General features: G+C 54.3%; 1 protein-coding gene across 2 annotated transcripts in view; it reads left to right on the top strand.

Moving 5' to 3' along the window:
• Positions 1–14,401, top strand: part of FBXW7 (F-box and WD repeat domain containing 7) — a 303,144-nt gene that overhangs the window by 133,078 nt on the left and 155,665 nt on the right. The window lies entirely within an intron of this gene.

The following is a 14,401-nucleotide window of genomic DNA, read 5'->3' as shown; positions in this document are numbered from 1 at the left end:
ACATAGGAAGCTCCTAAACTGGAGGCACCCTGGAGTTGGCTAACCCGACCGCACCACGACGAGGCAAGCATAGGTGTCTCAGTGAGCTTGACACAACCCGGAAACAGCTGACGGTGCTGAAACCAGGCTTGGCACGAGGGAGTACCTGTGACAAAAACACTGCCGAGAACCAGCTGGCGGTGCTGGAACCCGGATGCGTTGCCCCAGTGTGCAAGAGCCAATGGCACGACCGAGGACCAGCTGACGGTGCTGGAACCCGGTTACTAAGCTGTAGGTGCCCGCGCTTAAAAGCACTACCAAGGACCGCCTGGCGTTGGCGGAACTCGGATACCCAGGAGGAGGCACCTAAGCCAAAGGCTCGGCCCGGAACCAGCTGACGGTGCTGGAACCAGGTGGTGGACCCCAAGGCCCACAGGAGAGGAGAGAACAGCTAGGCCGCGAGGCAGCCGCAGTTACCGAACCCCAACAGTCCTACAGGGGGAGCTGGGCCTACTGGCACTACAGAACCAGCCTTGACTACCAGTTCACGCAGCCCACATAGGAAGCTCCTAAACTGGAGGCACCCTGGAGTTGGCTAACCCGACCGCACCACGACGAGGCAAGCATAGGTGTCTCAGTGAGCTTGACACAACCCGGAAACAGCTGACGGTGCTGAAACCAGGCTTGGCACGAGGGAGTACCTGTGACAAAAACACTGCCGAGAACCAGCTGGCGGTGCTGGAACCCGGATGCGTTGCCCCAGTGTGCAAGAGCCAATGGCACGACCGAGGACCAGCTGACGGTGCTGGAACCCGGTTACTAAGCTGTAGGTGCCCGCGCTTAAAAGCACTACCAAGGACCGCCTGGCGTTGGCGGAACTCGGATACCCAGGAGGAGGCACCTAAGCCAAAGGCTCGGCCCGGAACCAGCTGACGGTGCTGGAACCAGGTGGTGGACCCGAAGGTCCACAGGAGAGGAGAGAACAGCTAGGCCGCGAGGCAGCCGCAGTTACCGAACCCCAACAGTCCTACAGGGGGAGCTGGGCCTACTGGCACTACAGAACCAGCCTTGACTACCAGTTCACGCAGCCCACATAGGAAGCTCCTAAACTGGAGGCACCCTGGAGTTGGCTAACCCGACCGCACCACGACGAGGCAAGCATAGGTGTCTCAGTGAGCTTGACACAACCCGGAAACAGCTGACGGTGCTGAAACCAGGCTTGGCACGAGGGAGTACCTGTGACAAAAACACTGCCGAGAACCAGCTGGCGGTGCTGGAACCCGGATGCGTTGCCCCAGTGTGCAAGAGCCAATGGCACGACCGAGGACCAGCTGACGGTGCTGGAACCCGGTTACTAAGCTGTAGGTGCCCGCGCTTAAAAGCACTACCAAGGACCGCCTGGCGTTGGCGGAACTCGGATACCCAGGAGGAGGCACCTAAGCCAAAGGCTCGGCCCGGAACCAGCTGACGGTGCTGGAACCAGGTGGTGGACCCGAAGGTCCACAGGAGAGGAGAGAACAGCTAGGCCGCGAGGCAGCCGCAGTTACCGAACCCCAACAGTCCTACAGGGGGAGCTGGGCCTACTGGCACTACAGAACCAGCCTTGACTACCAGTTCACGCAGCCCACATAGGAAGCTCCTAAACTGGAGGCACCCTGGAGTTGGCTAACCCGACCGCACCACGACGAGGCAAGCATAGGTGTCTCAGTGAGCTTGACACAACCCGGAAACAGCTGACGGTGCTGAAACCAGGCTTGGCACGAGGGAGTACCTGTGACAAAAACACTGCCGAGAACCAGCTGGCGGTGCTGGAACCCGGATGCGTTGCCCCAGTGTGCAAGAGCCAATGGCACGACCGAGGACCAGCTGACGGTGCTGGAACCCGGTTACTAAGCTGTAGGTGCCCGCGCTTAAAAGCACTACCAAGGACCGCCTGGCGTTGGCGGAACTCGGATACCCAGGAGGAGGCACCTAAGCCAAAGGCTCGGCCCGGAACCAGCTGACGGTGCTGGAACCAGGTGGTGGACCCCAAGGCCCACAGGAGAGGAGAGAACAGCTAGGCCGCGAGGCAGCCGCAGTTACCGAACCCCAACAGTCCTACAGGGGGAGCTGGGCCTACTGGCACTACAGAACCAGCCTTGACTACCAGTTCACGCAGCCCACATAGGAAGCTCCTAAACTGGAGGCACCCTGGAGTTGGCTAACTCGACCGCACCACGACGGGGCAAGCATAGGCGTCTCAGTGAAGTTGACACAACCCGGAAACAGCTGACGGTGCTGAAACCAGGCTTGGCACGAGGGAGTACCTGTGACAAGAACACTGCCGAGAACCAGCTGGCGGTGCTGGAACCCGGATGCGTTGCCTTGCCTATTAAAGATTGTCTTCCTAGAGCCCCAACTAGCGGTGTTGGAGCAAAGGGTAAGCAGGGGGAGATGAGTGTAGGCCGAAGCCTGCACTGGAGGCAGCTTTGTGTCTGCGTTGCGTTTGCAGGACACTTTGCCGGCTACACACTGGGGGAACAGCTGGCGTTGCTGAACCCCACTAACACAATGGCGTGTGTTTTTCTCTGTGCAGCTAGCACTTGCGGGCAAAAACTAGCGATGTTAGAGCCCGTGTTGAAGCAGGAGGAGGAGGAGAGGAGCAGAGTGTAGGCCGAAGCTTAGTTGAACCAATTTCAAAGGAAACCTTTAACCCCCCCCTCAGGTGTTACAAAGTACAAGAGACACACCTTGTGCAGTATTAATGCTGCACAAGTGAAAGGTTGCTCTATTAATTTGTCTACTTGCACACGCTGAATGAAAGACATACACAATTTACCCCATTCTACAGTCAAACTGTAGTGGATGCGTGACTTGGTTTTTTGATGAGACGCAGCACAGGTGTCCAAAATAACGCCTTGGTGCTTGGAGCAGCTTCCTGAGCGTTGTTATTTGCTGTACAGGAGTCTGCGCTCTTGTGTTATCCCTTGGCAATGCCCTGTTAGCGCTGCCCATCTTATGACATCATTTCATGTTGGCCGGTGCGGTTAACGATGGCCATAAATCCCAGACCCACAGTGTCTTTTCATAAAGCCACACTGCGGTGCTGGGATTCGTGGCCTTGAGCAGTAAATATTTTGGCCGCTCACACACGTCCTTACACCTGCTTCAGACTGGGCGGCCTCTGCTGATCCCTTCTCGCATGCCGCGGCCATGAGGCTGCACAGTCTGAAGAAGGCTGAAGGAGATGAGTTAAGACAGGCGAAGATATGCACTGCTCGTGCCCATCAATCACACCCTCGCAGTCAAAATAATTAAGACAACGAGGAGCATTTTATTCAGGCAGGGCGGACGAACAGGCGCAAGTAGCCAACCAATGATGTCAGAAGACGGGAAGCGCTACCAAGGGGGGTGCTGCGTATCATTAGAAAGGAAAGTCACACCTCAGGGACAGTGGAATGGTCTCAAAGAGACACATTTTGTACGTGTTGAGTTCCACGTGGGCAAGGAGAAAACATCAGCCACCTTGTACAAATGCAGCAGTACTGCTGTACAAGGTGGCTGTTATACATAGAAACACCTGGGGGTGGGGGCCAGGCTCCCTTCAATTTCAGTTCATGTGCCTGCGTGGCGTTTGCAGGTCACGTTGCAAGCTGCACAGCAGGGGAACAGCTGGCGGTGCTGAACCCCACTAACACATTGGCTGGTGTTTTTCTCTGTGCAGCTAGCATTTCCGGGCAAAAACTAGCGGTGTTTGAGCCCAGGGTCAGCAGGAGGAGGAGGAGAGGAGCAAAGTGTAGGCCGAAGCCTGCACTGGTGGCAGCTTTTGGTCGGTTGTGCCAGCGTGGCTTGTGCTGGACACGATGCCGGCTACACAGCGGGGGAACAGCTGGCGTTGCTGAACCCCACTAACACATTGGCTGGTGTTTTTCTCTGTGCAGCTAGCATTTCCGGGCAAAAACTAGCGTTGTTAGAGCCCAGGGTCAGCAGGAGGAGGAGAGGAGCAGAGTGTAGGCCGAAGCCTAGTTGAACCAATTTCAAAGGTTACCTTTAACCCCCCCTCAGGTGTTACAAAGAACAAGAGCCACTCCTTCTGCAGCATTAATGCTGCACAAGTAAAAGGTTGCTCTATTAATTTGTCTACTTGCACAAGCTGAATGCAACACGTAGACTATTTAGCCCATTATACTGTTTAACAGTAGTGGAGGCGTGACTTGTCTTTTTAAAGAAAAGCAGCACAGGTGTCGAAAACAACACCTTTTTGCATGGGCGCAGCTTCCTGAGCGTTGTTAGTTGCTGTACAGGAGTCTGCGCTCTTGTGATCCTTTGGCCATGCGCTGTGAGCGCTTCCTGTCTTATGACCTCATTTCATGTTGGCCGTTGCGGTTAGCGATGGACATGAATCCCAGACCCACAGTGTGTTTTTAAAAAATCACACTGCGGTGCTGGGATTCGTGCCCTGGTGCAGTAAATATGTTTGCCGCTCACACATGTCCTTACACCTGCTTCAGACTGGACGGCCTCATCTGATCCCTTATCGCCTGCCGAGGCCATGAGGACACCCAGTCTGAAGAAGGCGGAAGGAGATGAGTGAACACAGGCAAACATATGCACTGCACATGCCCATCAATCACACCCTCGCTGTCCAAAAAAATAAGACACCGAGGGCCGTTGTTTCGAGCAGGGGAGATGCACAGGCGCAGCCAGCTAACCAATGATGTCAAAAGACGGGCAGCGCTAACAAGGGTGGTGCTGCGTGTCATTACAAAGGAAAGTCACACCTCAGGGACATTGTAATGGTCTCTAATGAGACACATTTTGTACGTGTTGAGTTCCACGTGGGCAAGGAGAAAAAGTCAGCCACCTCGTACAAATGCAGCAGTACTGCTGTACAAGGTGGCTGTTATACATAGAAACACCTGTGGGTGGGGGGCAGGCTCCCTTCAATTTCAGTTCATGTGCCTGCGTGGCGTTTGCAGGTCACGTTGCAAGCTACACAGCAGGGGAACAGCTGGCGTTGCTGAACCCCACTGACACATTGACTGGTGTTTTTCTCTGTGCAGATTGCATGTCCGGGCAAAAACTAGCGGTGTTAGAGCCCAGGGTCAGCAGGAGGAGGAGGAGAGGAGCAAAGTGTAGGCCGAAGCCTGCACTGGTGGCAGCTTTTGGTCGGTTGTGCCAGCGTGGCTTGTGCTGGACACGATGCCGGCTACACAGCGGGGGAACAGCTGGCGGTGCTGAACCCCACTAACACATTGGCTGGTGTTTTTCTCTGTGCAGCTAGCATTTCCGGGCAAAAACTAGCGTTGTTTGAGCCCAGGGTCAGCAGGAGGAGTAGAGGAGCAGAGTGTAGGCCGAAGCCTAGTTGAACCAATTTCAAAGGTTACCTTTAACCCCCCCCCTCAGGTGTTGCAAGGTACAAGAGCCACACCTTGAACAGCATTAATGATGCACAAGTCAAAGGTTGCTCTATTTAATTTTGCTCCTTGCACACGCTGAATTAAACACGTACACTATTTAGCCCATTATACTGTCAAACAGTTGTGGAGGCGTGACTTGTCTTTTTAACGAGACGCAGCACAGGTGTCAAAATTTGCACCTAGGTACTGGGCGCAGATTCCTGAGCGTTGTTATTTGCTGTACAGGAGTCTGCGCTCTTGTGTTATCCCTTGGCAATACCCTGTTAGTGCAGGCCGTCTCATGACCTCATTTCATGTTGGCCGGTGCGGTTAACGATGGCCATAAATCCCAGACCCATAGTGGCTTTTCCTAAAGTCACACTGCGGTGCTGGGATTCGTGGCCTTGTGCAGTAAATATGTTCGCCGCTCACACATGTCCTTACACCTGCTTCAGACTGGGCGGCCTCAGCTGATCCCTTATCGCATGCCGCGGCCATGAGGCCGCACAGTCAGAAGAAGGCGGAAGGAGGGGAGTGAAAACAGGGGAACATATGCACTGCTCGTGCCCATCAATCACACCCTCGCAGTCAAAATATATGAGACAACGGGGGGCGTTGTGTCGGACAGGGGGGACGCACAGGCACAGCCAGCCAACCAATGATGTCAGGAGACGGGCAGCGCTAACAATGGGGGTGCTGCGTGTCATTAAAAAGGAAAGTCACACCTCAGGGACATTGTAATGGTCTGTAATGAGACACATTTTGTACTTGTTGAGTTCCACGTGTGCAAGGAGAAAAAGTCAGCCACCTTGTACAAATGCAGCAGTACTGCTGTACAAGGTGGCTGTTATACATAGAAACACCTGTGGGTGGGGGGCAGGCTCCCTTCAATTTCAGTTCATGTGCCTGCGTGGCGTTTGCAGGTCACGTTGCAAGCTACACAGCAGGGGAACAGCTGGCGTTGCTGAACCCCACTGACACATTGACTGGTGTTTTTCTCTGTGCACATTGCATGTCCGGGCAAAAACTAGCGGTGTTAGAGCCCAGGGTCAGCAGGAGGAGGAGGAGAGGAGCAAAGTGTAGGCCGCAGCCTGCACTGGTGGCAGCTTTTGTTCTGTTGTGCCAGCGTGGCTTGTGCTGGACACGTTGCCGACTACACAGCAGGGGAACAGCTGGCGGTGCTGAACCCCACTAACACATTGGCTGGTGTTTTTCTCTGTGCAGCTAGCATTTCCGGGCAGAAACTGGCGTTGTTTGAGCCCAGGGTCAGCAGGAGGAGTAGAGGAGCAGAGTGTAGGCCGAAGCCTAGTTGAACCAATTTCAAAGGTTACCTTTAACCCCCCCCTCAGGTGTTGCAAGGTACAAGAGCCACACCTTGAACAGCATTAATGATGCACAAGTCAAAGGTTGCTCTATTTAATTTTGCTCCTTGCACACGCTGAATTAAACACGTACACTATTTAGCCCATTATACTGTCAAACAGTTGTGGAGGCGTGACTTGTCTTTTTAACGAGACGCAGCACAGGTGTCAAAATTTGCACCTAGGTACTGGGCGCAGATTCCTGAGCGTTGTTATTTGCTGTACAGGAGTCTGCGCTCTTGTGTTATCCCTTGGCAATACCCTGTTAGTGCAGGCCGTCTCATGACCTCATTTCATGTTGGCCGGTGCGGTTAACGATGGCCATAAATCCCAGACCCACAGTGGCTTTTCCTAAAGTCACACTGCGGTGCTGGGATTCGTGGCCTTGTGCAGTAAATATGATCGCCGCTCACACATGTCCTTACACCTGCTTCAGACTGGGCGGCCTCAGCTGATCCCTTATCGCATGCCGCGGCCATGAGGCCGCACAGTCAGAAGAAGGCGGAAGGAGGGGAGTGAAAACAGGGGAACATATGCACTGCTCGTGCCCATCAATCACACCCTCGCAGTCAAAATATATGAGACAACGGGGGGCGTTGTGTCGGGCAGGGGGGACGCACAGGCACAGCCAGCCAACCAATGATGTCAGGAGACGGGCAGCGCTAACAATGGGGGTGCTGCGTGTCATTACAAAGGAAAGTCACACCTCAGGGACATTGTAATGGTCTCTAATGAGACACATTTTGTACGTGTTGAGTTCCACGTGGGCAAGGAGAAAAAGTCAGCCACCTCGTACAAATGCAGCAGTACTGCTGTACAAGGTGGCTGATATACATAGAAACACCTGTGGGTGGGGGGCAGGCTCCCTTCAATTTCAGTTCATGTGCCTGCGTGGCGTTTGCAGGTCACGTTGCAAGCTACACAGCAGGGGAACAGCTGGCGTTGCTGAACCCCACTAACACATTGGCTGGTGTTTTTCTCTGTGCAGCTAGCATGTCCGGGCAGAAACTGGCGTTGTTTGAGCCCAGGGTCAGCAGGAGGAGGAGAGGAGCAAAGTGTAGGCCGAAGCCTGCACTGGTGGCAGCTTTTGGTCGGTTGTGCCAGCGTGGCTTGTGCTGGACACGTTGCCGACTACACAGCAGGGGAACAGCTGGCGGTGCTGAACCCCACTAACACATTGGCTGGTGTTTTTCTCTGTGCAGCTAGCATTTCCGGGCAAAAACTAGCGGTGTTTGAGCCCAGGGTCAGCAGGAGGAGTAGAGGAGCAGAGTGTAGGCCGAAGCCTAGTTGAACCAATTTCAAAGGTTACCTTTAACCCCCCCCTCAGGTGTTGCAAGGTACAAGAGCCACACCTTGTGCAGCATTAATGCTGCACAAGTAAAAGGTTGCTCTATTTGTTTTGCTCCTTGCACACGCTGACTAAAACACGTACACTATTTAGCCCATTATACTGTCAAACAGTTGTGGAGGCGTGACTTGTCTTTTTAACGAGACGCAGCACAGGTGTAAAAATTTGCACCTAGGTACTGGGCGCAGATTCCTGAGCGTTGTTATTTGCTGTACAGGAGTCTGCGCTATTGTGATCCCTTGGCCATGCGCTGTGAGCGCTTCCTGTCTTCTGACCTCATTTCATGTCGGCCGTTGCGGTTAGCGATGGACATGAATCCCAGACCCACAGTGTGTTTTCAAAAAATCACACTGCGTGGCTGGGATTCGTGGCCTTGTGCAGTAAATAGGTTGGCCGCTTACACATGTCCTTACACCTGCTCCAGACTGGGCGGCCTCAGCTGATCCCTTATCGCCTACCACGGCCAGGAGGCCGCACAGTCTGAAGAAGGCGGAAGGAGATGAGTTAAGACAGGCGAACATATGCACTGCTCGTGCCCATAAACCACACCCTCGCTGACAAAATAAATATGACAACGAGGGGCGTTGTTTCTAGCAGGGCGGATGCACAGGCGCAGCCAGCTAACCATGATGACAAAAGACGGGAAACGCTACCAAGGGGGGTGCTGCGTATCATTACAAAGGAAAGTCACACCTCAGGGACAGTGGAATGGTCTCAATGAGACACATTTTGTACGTGTTGAGTTCCACGTGGGCAAGGAGAAAAAGTCAGCCACCTTGTACAAATGCAGCAGTACTGCTGTACTAGGTGGCTGTTATACATAGAAACACCTGGGGGGGTGGGGCCAGGTTCCCTTTTAATTTCAGTTCCTGTGCCTGCATGGCGTTTGCAGGTCACGTTGCCGGCTACACAGCAGGGGAACAGCTGGCGTTGCTGAACCCCACTAACACATTGGCTGGTGTTTTTCTCTGTGCAGCTAGCACTTCCGGGCAAAAACTAGCGGTGTTTGAGCCCAGGGTCAGCAGGAGGAGGAGAGGAGCAGAGTGTAGGCCGAAGCCTGCACTGGTGGCAGCTTTTGTTCTGTTGTGCCAGCGTGGCTTGTGCTGGACACGTTGCCGACTACACAGCAGGGGAACAGCTGGCGGTGCTGAACCCCACTGACACATCACCTAGTGTTTTTTTCTGTGTAGACAACACTTCCAGGTGGCAACTGACAGTGTTGAAACCCAGGGAATCAAAGAGGAGCAGAGTGTAGGCCGAAGCCTGCAGTGGAGCAAGTTGAAAGGGAACCTTTAACCCCCCCCCCCAGGCATTTGTTGCTGAAAGAGCCATCTTGTACAGCAGTAATACTGCACATGGAAAATGGTGGCTCCGAAAATTATGCTCCTTGCAAACGCTGAAGTACACACTCATATAATGTGTCCCCTCACACCGTCAAACCATCCCGGAAGTGGGACTTTCCTTTGTAATGTGACACAGCACAGCCGTCATTCCAACCCCCTTGGTGCCGGGCACCACCTCCTCAACGTTGTTTGGTTCTGTCACGGAGCCCGCACTGTAATGTTATCCCTTGGCCATGCACAGTTAGCGGTGCCCGTCTTCTGACATCATGTAGGTGTCAGGCTGGCAGTGCCTGTGCGTCCAAGCTGCCCGAGATCCAACCTTGCAGTGTCATCTAATGTAGTCCCACTGCGGGCCAGGGATCCATGGGCATGCGCAGTGCATATCATCGCCTCTCACTCACCTCCTTCCTGCTTCTTCAGACTGTGCGGCGTCACGGCCGTGGCATGCTATTAGGGATCAGCTGACGCCGCCTAGTCTGAAGAAGCGTGAAGAAGGGGAGTGAGAGGCTAGTATATGCACTGCGCATGGCCATGGATACCAGGCCCACTGTGGGATCACATTAGACGACACTGCGAGGTGTGATTTCGGGCAGCGTGGACGCACAGGCGCAGCCAGGACGACAACAAATGATGTCAGAGGACGGGCAGCGCAAACTGTGCATGGCCAAGGGATAACATAACAGCGCAGGGTCCATGACGGAATCAAACAACGCTAAGGAGGCAGCGCACGGTGCCAAGGGGGTAGCAATGACGGCTGTGCTGTGTCACATTACAAAGGAAAGTCCCACCTCCGGGACGGTTGGACGGTGTGAGGGGACACATTACATGAGTGTGTAGTTCAGCGTTTGCAAGGAGCATAATTTCAAGAGCGACCTTTCCCTTGTGCAGTATTAGTGCTGCACATGGTGGCTCTTTCAGTAACAAACGCCTAGGGGGGGGGGGGGACAGGTCCCCTTACATTTTAGTTGTGCCAGCGTGGCGGTCGCATGACACGTTGCCGGATACACAGCTGGGGATCAGCTGACGTTACTGAACCCCAATAACAGAGGAGCGACTGTTGACTGTGCACACAGCACTTCCAGGCACCAACTGGCGGTGTTAGAGCCCAGGGACAGCAGGAGGAGCAGATTGGAGGTATTGCCGCACACACAGCTGGGGATCAGCTGACGTTACTGAACCCCAATAACAGAGGAGCGACTGTTGACTGTGCACACAGCACTTCCAGGCACCAACTGGCGGTGTTAGAGCCCAGGGACAGCAGGAGGAGCAGAGGAACAGAGTGTAGGCCGAAGCCTGATTGGAGCAAGTTGAAAGGAAACCTTTAACCCCCCCCCCCAAGACGTTTGTAGCTGAAAGAGCCATGTTGTGCAGCACTAAGGATGCAAAAGGAAAAGGTTGCTCTTTTAATTATGCTCCTTGCAAACACCGAAGTAAACACTAAAAATGTGTCCCTTTATACCGTTAAACCGTTCCGGAGGTGCGAATTTCCTTCGTAATGGGACACAGCACAGCTGTCATTCCTATCCCCTTGATGCCGTGCGCTGCCTCCTCAGCGTTGTTTTAAGCTGCCACGGAGCCTGCGCTGTTCTGTTAGCCCTTGGCCATGCCCAATTAGCGCTGCCTGTCTTCTGACATAATTTGGTGTCAGGCTGTCAGTGCCTGTGCGTCCACGCTGCTCCAGATCCCACCTCGCAGTCTCATCTAACGTAATCCCACTGCGGGCCTTGGAACCATGGGCATGCACAGTGCATAACCTCGACTCTCACTCCCCTCCTTCCCTCTTCTTCAGACTGTGCGGTGTCACGGCCGTGGCATGCTAGGGATCAGCTGACGGCGCACAGTCTAAAGAAGGCGGAGGGAAATGAGCGAGAGCCCGAGGGGAAGATATGCACTGCGCATGCCCATGGATCCCAGGCCCGCAGTGTGACTCAATCAGAAGACACTGCGAGGCGGGATCTCGGGCAGCGCGGCCGCACAGGCGCAGCCAGCCTGACACCAAATTATGTCAGAAGACAGGCAGCGCAAATAGGGCATGCCCAAGGGATAACAGAACAGCGCAGGCTCCGTGACAGCTTAAAACAACGCTGAGGAGGCAGCGCATGGCACCAAGGGGGTAGGAATGACGGCTGTGCTGCGTCACATTACGAAGGAAAGTCCCAGCTCCGGGACGGTATAACGGTATCAGTGAACACATTTTATAAGTGTTAAGTTCTGCGTGTGCAAAGAGCTAAAAAAAAAGAGCTACCTTTTCCTTGTGCAGCATTACTGCTGCACAAGATGGCTCTTTCAGTAACAAACGACGGGGGGGGGGGGGGACAGGTTCCCTTACATTTAGGTTGTTGTGCCAGCGTGGCGGTCGCAGGACACATTGCCGGCTACACAGCTGGGGATCAGCTGACGTTACTGAAACCCAATAACACTGGGTCGTATGTTTTTACTGTGCAGCCTGCACTTCTGAGCCGCAACTGGCGGTGTTGGAGCCCAGGAATAGCAGTTCAGGTGGTAGAAAGATGAACACAGCAGGAGACCTGGATGACACCCAATTACTTAATCAGGCAGAGGAGTGGCAAATTCCTGCGAGATCCAGGCCTGGTTCATTTTCAGGAAAGTAAGCCGGTCAACGTTATCGGAGGATAGTCGCATGCGACGGTCTGTTAGTACACCACCTGCGGCACTAAAGACACGTTCCGATAAGACACTAGCCGCAGGGCAAGCCAGCACCTCCAATGCATACTGGCTTAGCTCTGGCCATGTATCCAGCTTAGAGACCCAAAACTTGAACGGGGAAGAGCCGTCTGGGAGTACAGTAAGAGGGCAAGCCATGTAGTCTGTCACCATCTGACGGAACCGTTGCCTCCTGCTGACTGGAGCCGCCGGTGATGGTGTAGACATTTGGGGCGGGCACACAAAAGTGTGCCAGAGTTGTGCCATACTGGGCTTGCCTTGGGCAGAGGCACTGCTTCTGCTCCCTCTTTGGGCAGAGCCTCCCCCACTGCCTCGACGCACTGAGCTGCTTTGTAAAGCACTAGCAGCACTCCTCTCAGTTGGACAGGAGAAGATGATGGAATTCACCAGTGTGTCGTGGTACTCCCGCAATTTACGCTCCCGGGTCAACGCAGGGATGAGGTTTTGGACGTTGTCCCGGTAGCGAGGATCGAGGAGGGTGAACACCCAATAATCAGGCATGTTGAGAATGTGGTCGATGCGGCGGTCGTTTCTCAGGCACTGCAGCATGAAATCCACCATGTGCTGCAGAGTGCCAACCGGCCCAGAAACGCTGTCCCCTGCTTGAGACATGATCTCTGCCCGCTCGTCATCACCCCACCCTCGCTGTACACACTGACCACTGGACAATTGTGTCGCTCCCTCCTCTGGACGGAGCTCTTCCTCCTCCATTGACTCCTCCTCATCCTCCTCACAAATTGGCCCCTGCGTACCCCTTTGTGAGGAACCACGTGGCGCTGACTCTCCAGAAGCTGATGGAAAAGGTGACTCCTCATCCTCCACCTCTTCCACCACATCATCCCTTAACCCTTGCAAAGTTTGCTGAAGCAGGCAGATAAGGGGGACAGTCATGCTGACTAGTGCATCATCTGCACTTGCCATCCGCGTGGAATAATCAAAAGGACGCAAAACCTGGCAGACGTCCTTCATAGTGGCCCACTCTGTGGTTGTGAAGTCTGATCGGCGCTGACTGCGACTTCTTTGCGCCTGATGCAGCTGGTACTCCATAACTGCTTGCTGCTGCTCACACAACCGCTCCAACATATGTAACGTGGAATTCCACCGGGTAGGTAGGTCACATATGATGCGGTGTTCCGGAAGGCGGAATCGGCGCTGCAGAGCAGCAATGCGGGATCTGGCCAAGCTGGAACGCCGCAAGTGAGCACACTCTAGGCGGACCTTGTGCAGCAGGGCATCAAGATCCGGATAGTCCCTCAGAAAACTCTGCACAACCAAATTGAGCACATGTGCCAGACATGGGATGTGAGTGAGGTTGCCAAGGGCCAAAGCTGCCACCAGATTTCGGCCATTGTCACACACTACCATGCCTGGCTGGAGATTCGCTGGCAGTAACCACACATCGCTCTCCTGCTTTATGGCATTCCAGAGCTCCTGCGCTGTGTGGCTTCGATGCCCCAATGAAACTAGTTTCAAGACGGCCTGCTGACGTTTGGCCACGGCTGTGCTCATGTCGGTCATAGGTAAACGTTCACGGGTCCATGTGGGGGTGGACTGTGACGGATCCTGCAGAGAGGAATCAGAGGAACTGGTGTAAGAGGAGGAGTCGATGCGTACAGACTGGATTCCTGCAATCCTTGGAGTGGGCAGGACACGTCCTGCGCCACTCGCACGATCTGTACCTGGCTCAACAACATTAACCCAATGGGCAGTGAGGGAAACATATCGCCCCTGTCCATGCTGACTGGTCCACGCATCGGTGGTGAGGTGGACCTTGCTACTGACGGCGTTCAGTAGCGCATGTTTTATGTTTGCCTCAACATGCCTGTGCAGGGCAGGGACAGCCTGCCTGCTGAAGTAAAAGCGGCTGGGCACCTTGTACTGTGGGACTGCCAATGCCATCAAGTCACGGAAGCTGTCAGTCTCCACCAGCCTGAACGAGAGCATTTCCAGGGACAACAGTTTGGCAATGCCTGCATTCAGAGCCTGTGCTCGGGGGTGGTTGGCCGAGAATGCCCGCCTTTTCTCCCATGCCTGTACTACCGATGGCTGTAGAGTAGACTGGGAGTGTGAGGATGACTGGGAAGGTGGTGCTGTGGGTGGAATTACACAAGGTCTCTGGGAGGAAGCCAAACCAGCTGTGCGTGAGCTGGAGGAAGAGGCAACACGAGCTGAAGAGGTGGTAGCTGCCGCTGTTGGTTGGCCTACATCTTCAGTGTGTTTCTGTAACTCCACCGCGTGCCTGGTCCGCACATGTTTCCACATATTTGTGGTATTGAGGTTGCTGACATTTTTCCCTCTTTTTACTTT

This window comes from Ranitomeya imitator, chromosome 1 (genome assembly GCF_032444005.1).
Source record: "Ranitomeya imitator isolate aRanImi1 chromosome 1, aRanImi1.pri, whole genome shotgun sequence".
Taxonomy (NCBI): domain Eukaryota; kingdom Metazoa; phylum Chordata; class Amphibia; order Anura; family Dendrobatidae; genus Ranitomeya; species Ranitomeya imitator.
Note: the sequence above shows the minus strand (reverse complement) of the source record. Positions and strands in the feature narration are given on the sequence as shown.